This window comes from Phalaenopsis equestris, unplaced genomic scaffold (genome assembly GCF_001263595.1).
Source record: "Phalaenopsis equestris unplaced genomic scaffold, ASM126359v1 Scaffold203276, whole genome shotgun sequence".
In the NCBI taxonomy this organism is placed as follows: Eukaryota; Viridiplantae; Streptophyta; class Magnoliopsida; order Asparagales; family Orchidaceae; genus Phalaenopsis; species Phalaenopsis equestris.
In genome coordinates, this window is record NW_018222912.1 from 151936 (window position 1) to 159663 (window position 7728).

Consider the following 7728-nt stretch of genomic DNA (forward strand, 5'->3'; position numbering starts at 1 on the left):
TGTGCTGTCCAAAATTATTAGCAAGGTGATTTCCAATAGATTGCAGCCTCATTTACATCATCTCATCAGTGAAAATCAATCAGCTTTTGTTCAAGGGAGAAGTATAGTGGAGAATGTTCTCTTGGCTCAAGAATTAGTCCTGGATTTGGACAAACAATCTAGAGAAGGGAATCTTATTTTCAAACTTGATATCCAAAATACTTATGATACCATACATTGGGAATTCATTGAGGAGGTGCTATCTGCAAGGGGATTCTCTCAACCCCTTATTTCCTTGATCCTTAGGTGGCTTCATAATAATAATCATTCTATTTTCATTAATGGGAAGTCTCATGGCTTCTTCACAGCTTCCAGAGGCATCAAGAAAGGTGACCCCTTATCCCCCACTATCTTCATAATTGCATTTGATTACTTCTCTAGACAGTTGAATCAATTAATGGCCAAAGCTCCTCACTCACTATATAACCATCGATCTAACATTGTTGTTAACCATTTAGCCTTTGCTGATGATGTTATTATATTTGCCAAACAATGTCTGGAGGCTACTGTTATTATATTTGCCAAAGCTACTAAACATGTAGTTAAATTGCTTTTCCAATGTCTGAAGATGCTCTAGAATGAAATTTCATTGAAATTTCATTAACAGAAATGCCAAGCAGTGTTCAGCAAAAGGGTGAAACCAAAAATTAAGCATTGGATCTCAAATCTTACTGGCTTTTGCTCTAGTTCTCTTCCTCTAAAATACTTGGGGACTTTATTGCTCAAAGGGAGGACAAGGCAAGTCCAATTTGATGAAATTATACTTAAAGTCTAAGACAAACTCAACAGCTGGTCTAACACTTTCCTCTCTAATGGGGGAAGAATTACCCTCCTAAGAAGTATTTTGGCTGCCCTACCCTGTTATATATAACAAGTTTCTGTTATGAAGAAATTCTTCCAAACTACTCTTGAAAGAACTTTCAACAGATTCCTTTGGGCAGGCTAGAGAAAGCAGGTGCATTGGGTGAGATGGCAAAAAGTTTGTGGCAGTGCTAAAGCAGGAGGTCTGGGGTTTAAGAGCTTCCAATTGATTTCCCAAACCAAATTTTGCAAACTCTGGGTTATGTTTAGAGAATAGAATTCCATTTGGGCTAAATTTTTGAAAGGAAGTACTACAAAGATCTGCATCCTTCTCTTGTGACTAATAGATTAGGGGATTCAAGAACTTGGAAGAACATGCTGAAGATGAGAACTAACGCTGAACAACTATTCATTTGGAAATAGGGGAAGGCAGCTCAATGTGTGGCTGGATAATTGGACTGGAGAAGGCATTATCACTCCATTAGCTGGCTCTCAATTAAACCCTACAACACATGTGGCTGACCTTTGGTCCGATGGTGAATGGAACTAGCAAGCTCTTCAGAACATCCTTGATGACAAATTACTCAACATTGGCCTGAAGAAACCTATTGACAGATCCAAGAAAGACAAATTAATTGTGAAGAGGAAGATTTCCCAGACTTTTTCTGCTTCCATTGCTAATTTTTGCTTTCCTCAACAGGAGGTTTTCTGGGGTAAATGTGTTCGAAACAAGCTCCTTTTTCGTTCCATGACCTTCTTCTCTTGGAGATTATTTTATGGTTTCATTCCCACTTGTGATATTTTAAAACAAAAGGGCTTGAGAGGCCCTTCAAGATGCTGCCTCTGTAAAAATGAAGAGGAATCCCTCCACCATTTGTTCTTCAAATGCTCTAATGTTCAACAAGTCTGGAACCTCTTGTTACCTAAACTGAAACTAAAAACTGTTCAGTTGTCCTGACATGATTTTTACCTATGCTGGGAAGACTGGCAGGCTCAATCTCTCCCTCCCATCCCTTGTATCATTGCTTGGTTTGTTTGGATGGCTAGAAATAAGCTGAATTATGATGAAGCCCAAGTGGATGCCAATGTCATTGCCACTAATTGCTACAGCTATTTACAAAAACTATACTGTCATAGGAAGCTTCCTGAAATCCTATGCACAAACTCCCTCAACTGTTCTAGGAAATTACAAATTATTCATGTTCATTGGAGCTGCCCTCCTAAGGGTTGGGTCAAAGTCAACACTAATGGAAGCTTCATTTCTCCTAATGCAAGGGTTGGTGGGGTTTTCAGAAATGTTAGTGGGGAATGTCTAATATATTTTTAGTCTGCTGCCAGGGCTGAGAACCCTTTGAAAGCTGAAGCTCAAGCTATTTATTAAGCAGTGTTTATGGCCAAAAATTGTAGCTAACCAATTAATGGTTGAAACTGACTCCATGAATTTAATCAACATTCTTGAAGGGAGAATATCTACCCCTTGGTATCTGATTAATTGGATCACTGACATACAAACCTTGAGCAAGGAGATTAAGTTGTCTTTTTCTCATACATATAGGGAGGGTAACAAACCTGCTAATTGGGTTGCTAAGGCTGGCCTCCACACTCAGAGTCCCTTCATAGATACTTGTACCACTCCTTTAGAATTACTATTGAAAGGAGATCTTGTTGATCTACCTTTCATTTGAGTCCTTCCTCTTTAACTTTTGGGAAGTGCCTTTTTTTGCCTTTCTTTTTGTATCTCTTTTATTTAATGAAATAGTAGCCTAGTCTCCTTTTATAAATATAAATAAATAAATAAATATATATATATATATATATACATATATATATATATATAATAAATAAATAAATAAATAAATATATATATATATATATATATGTCTTTTTTCTACTGGAGGGTATTCCAAAATCTACTTCGCACTGACATTCTCAAATTAAAAGGCTTGAGGGGTCCCTCTAAATGTTGGCTCTGTCTGCAGGATGAGGAAGCAGTGCCACACCTCTTTTTTGAATGTAACTTTGCTCAACATGTGTGGCACCAGCTGCTGACACACCTGAACATTGAAGGTAAACACTTTACTTGGGACAGGCAAAGCACTTGCTGGTAGACCTGGTACACGAGGAATTATGCTTCTATACCTCTAATTTTTACTTGATTTATATGGATGGAAAGAAACAAGGCCAAGTTTGAAGATATCATACCTAACATTGAGAAGATAGTAAGAAACAGTCTTTCTTACTTACAAAAGATGATCACATTTAAAAGATTTCCTAATATCTCAAACTCCTACTCTTTTGAAAAGCTTATCCTATTCAAATCTATAGAGTTTATTGGAAACCTCCTGAACATCACACAGTGAAGATAAATATAGATAAAAGCTTTACTAAAACTGGAGATGGAGTGGGGGGTGTCTAGAAAAATCATCTTGGAAAATGCCTATTGTATTTCTATACTCCTATAACGGCTGCTGATGTTATTGAAACAGAACTTATTGTTGTTTATTGGGCTCTTACTTAAGCCAAAAATACTAGCTGGTACAATTTATGGATGGAAGTGGATTCTATTGCAGTGATTAAACTATTGAACCATGAGGAGGAAGCACCATGGCATCATTCATATTGGATTCAAAAAATCAGAGATCTAACTTCACAGTTCCATATCAATTTTACTTTCATATATAGGGAACGGAACCAGCCTGCCAGTTAGCTAGCCAAACAAGGTCTAAGCTTAAATGATTTATGAATTATTGCTAACCCTCCCTTTGCCCTTCATTTTCTGTTGCAGGGAGATATGCTAGAGGTCCCACATTTTTGGATTGCAAATCAAGATCCATGGAGATAGTAATTTTCAACTGAAGTTTTTTTCCCCTTTTTCTTTTGTAGTTTCCCTAGGGAAGTTTTTTTCCCCTTTTTCTTTTGTAGTTTCCCTTCTGCTACAGGGTTCTTTTTTTTATGATGTTTCAATTTTTATTTTTCTCCTTTATAATGCTAATTATCTTTTTGGGAGGTTTGTTGATTCTTGTATTGAATCAACATCTTCTCCAGTTTATCTTGGATCTTGTAAAATTTTCTTATTCTAACATGGAGGGAGACACTAGAAGCTCCTTTTACCAAATATATATACATACATATATATATATATACACCACACCTCAATCTATGTATCTATCTCGAAAGATAAACACAAGACTTGAGGGTGAGGCTTGATCAAATAAACTAAGAAATATATGACATCTGTTTGGTCTGTAAAACCATTTTATTATAAGTTGACAAGTTCCCCTATTAAATATGAAAAATTAAATAGGATCTATATTAAATTGGGTTCTTGAAATGTTTCCTATAAAGGTAAGCCCTTAGAGTTAATTACATCTAAGATAACTGAAGTCACATAAGAAAACTCTAGATAAAAATCATGTGATATTATCTTAAAGAATTTCAAAGGATAGGACTTTTCAACGAGATCAGACGAGGAGGTGTGAAATGGGATTGACTTGAATTTGCAACATTTATTATGGAATCCAAAGGAAGATGAACTAGGGGATGTCATGGATCTTGAGGAGAGCTCTGGTGACTTCTTAAGCTATCCTGTTGTTTGGCTTCAATTTAGAGGAAAAATATTTAAGCGTTCCATTCAGCCAATTTTATTAATTAGGGCTTAAATTTGTGTGAAACGATCACACAAATAGCTTGGAGGATGTGAGGGTTTAGGTCGTGACGAATGAAAACCTCAGAATTCTAAGACGGGTTATGCTATATATTGCATAACAGGGCTATACAAAGGCCTAAATATAAGTTGAGAATTTATGTTGCAATAGGCGGATAACCTTGAAATCTTATGGTTTGTTGTTTAATTCTAAGGAATGGTTTAACTGATGTTAACATGTTTTACTGTTGAAGATGGAAGTGTGGCCCACAATGCTAGCTCCAAGTTTCTTGTCGTGGTGAGTTTAAGTTTTCTACTGTGTCAAGTCATGATGTTGAAAAAAATGTCTCCTAAAGTTATGATTATTTAAATGTTATGGGGAATTTTAAAGGTGTTAGAACGACACCGGTTAGGATCCTATGGTTCCCTCATTTTGGCACCACTATTTTCCTTCAAATTCATAATGTCTAAATGAATTTACTAAACCCAACTTAATGAGTTCCATAATTTCGTTTAGACCATGGGAAATCTCATTAGCAACCATATCATTAGCAACCATAGGAGCAACCATAGGTTACCTCCTCCGAGAAATTCCTGATCATCCAATAGGAGCATCTTAATTTAGTTGTAAATTTTGTTTTGTTGTTTTGTTTGTGATTAATTCTTGAGTTGTTTTATATTTTGATTATTTTGGCGGTGAATTTTATCTTGTTTAAATTTTAAATTTTAGTTTTGGTTTTGTGGCTATCCTAATAGTCTTGGTTTTGACATGCAGGGTGGCATTGTTTTTTAACATTCAAGTTTACAAGCAAGAAACGAGTGGTACGAATAAATAAAATTAAATTGAGATGCAATAACTTAAAAGCATACCTATCGATTCTTCCCGCTCCTTCCACTTGAAAGGTTAGCTTTAGCAACATGTATATAATTTTGCAAGGAATTTAAATTACAAGAGTAGATGAAGGTATAGCTACCAAACCCCAAGTTATGACTTTATTGAGTCTCGGGAGATCTTAGTGTATGATTTTAGAACAAAATATAACAAGTTTAATTTGCCCTTCAAAATATTCAAGAGATTTCAAAGTGCTAAGATCATGACCCTAAACCACTTTGAAATTTCTTGAAACATTTCAAGTTCATTTAGAACTTATCATATAGTTCTATTAATCATCCAAGGTTAAACTAAGGTTATCTCATTGCTCAAGGAAACTTGATGTTCTATATATCTCAAGGCTGGGACACTCCATTAATCAATTGATATGTTTGAATGATAAAAGATTGTGTTGCCCACAATTAAAGTCAGGCCGGTATTATTTAAAGATGTTAACCACCAATCATATTATCTTCTGAATCCCATCAATTGAGCTTAGACATCGAGGTCATTACCAAGCCCTTAATAATCATAACAGGAGAAATTGATGGTGATTAAAATTATAGTTTAAGTGACCTATATTCTTATTGAAAGATCACATCATCACCAATTTTAGGCCTAAGATAAGTAAATAATCATCTTCCTAGCTTAAGCCCATCGCTTAAGAATCATTTGAGCTTAAGAATCATTTGATCCCCATCGCTTAAGAATCATTTGATCTTAGTAGACTTCCAAGTCATGATGATTAAAGAAGTTAGGATTTTTTGTTCATATTAAAGAAAAGGTGGCAAGTAAATTTCTACCTTTTAATCTTATTGTATTTGAATCATTCAAACATGTTTATTAGGATCAAAATTACCCTTTTCCCTTTGATAACCCTAAATTTTGCTTAAGGCACCAAAAACTAAAGTTACCCCTTTGCCTTTGGGCTCTTCACCTCATAACTCATTAATCAAAATTCAAATGATTTTGAGAATTTAGAGTGTCCTATCCACAGGTCAATTAAAACATCAGAAGAGAAAATGTGAATTTTTAAAATCTAATTTAATTTAAATATTATTTAAATTTAAAAGGTAGTATTTTAAAATTTGATTTTACTTAACTATCCAAAAAAAGTTTTTATTCATGAGAAAATTACTAAAGATCTCCTTAGGTCACAGAAACACTCAGACAAAATTTCATGATTTCTTGAATTAAATTATTATTATTATTATTATTATTTAATTATTAACAGATTTTAATGATTTAATTAAATGGAAAATAATGTTTTCATTATAAAAATTATTTTTATATTCTTATTAAACTTTTTTGAGTTCAAAAGACTTAGAGAATCAATTTTGTATTTTTATGATTTTTAATTTTTTATTATAATTATTTTTAATGAGAAAAGTAAGAAAAAAAGTATTTTTATGGGTTTAAAACTTTTTAAAGTTGGAAATGTTAGGAAAAATATTTTAATGAGTCCCAAGTGCTCAAGATAGTGTTCAACACATTTTAAAATATTTTTGTACTTTTCTTTGGATTTTTTAATTATTTGTAAATATTTTAAATTTGAAATAAGGATAAAAAATCTAGTATTTTCTCAAAAATAAATTTTATTTTTCGTAGGTGCTTCTGATCACAAGAAACTCAGATAACTACTTTTCATAATTTTTCCAAGTGTATTTAATTTATTATAATAATTTTTGTACAAAAGTACAAGGTTTCTTTGAAAATCAACTTTAGTGCTCAAACTTAATCAAGTGCTCAAACTTAATCAAACAACTCAAACTTAATCAAACAATTTTTAAATTTTTAGAGTGGGTACACATGATTTTTATACACAGTGTGAAATTGATTTTGTTAATTTTTTTTGGTATTTAATTTACATAAATTACTACAAAATCTATACATTTAAGCAAATATAAAAATTTACAAAATTATTCAAGCCATCATAATATTTTTCCTAAGCTTCTGTGACCATAGAAAACCTACTAAAATTATTCCCATAATTTTGCTAGTGATCTTTTAATTTATATAATTAATATAAGCCAAAATAGTCGTCTTAGATTAAAGATTAGGGTTAGAAGCATAGAGATGTCCTCTAATGCTAGAAAAATCAGAGGACATAGCCTCTATCATGAGGAACAAACCCTCAAGATTTCAAGCCATGGTGAGCAATGTTTGATCATAATGAATTAAAATACCCCAGAGAGTATTTAATTCATTAAAAATGAAGGAATAAGAAAATAATTTTTATTTTTAGTCCACATTGATCTCCTCTGTTTACTAAGCAAGAGGATATTTTTCTTTTATTTTTATGATTTTTCTAGAGAATGATATGGATTTTTGAAGTTCAAGCATTTAATTAATTCCAAAAAATCCATATTTTTTT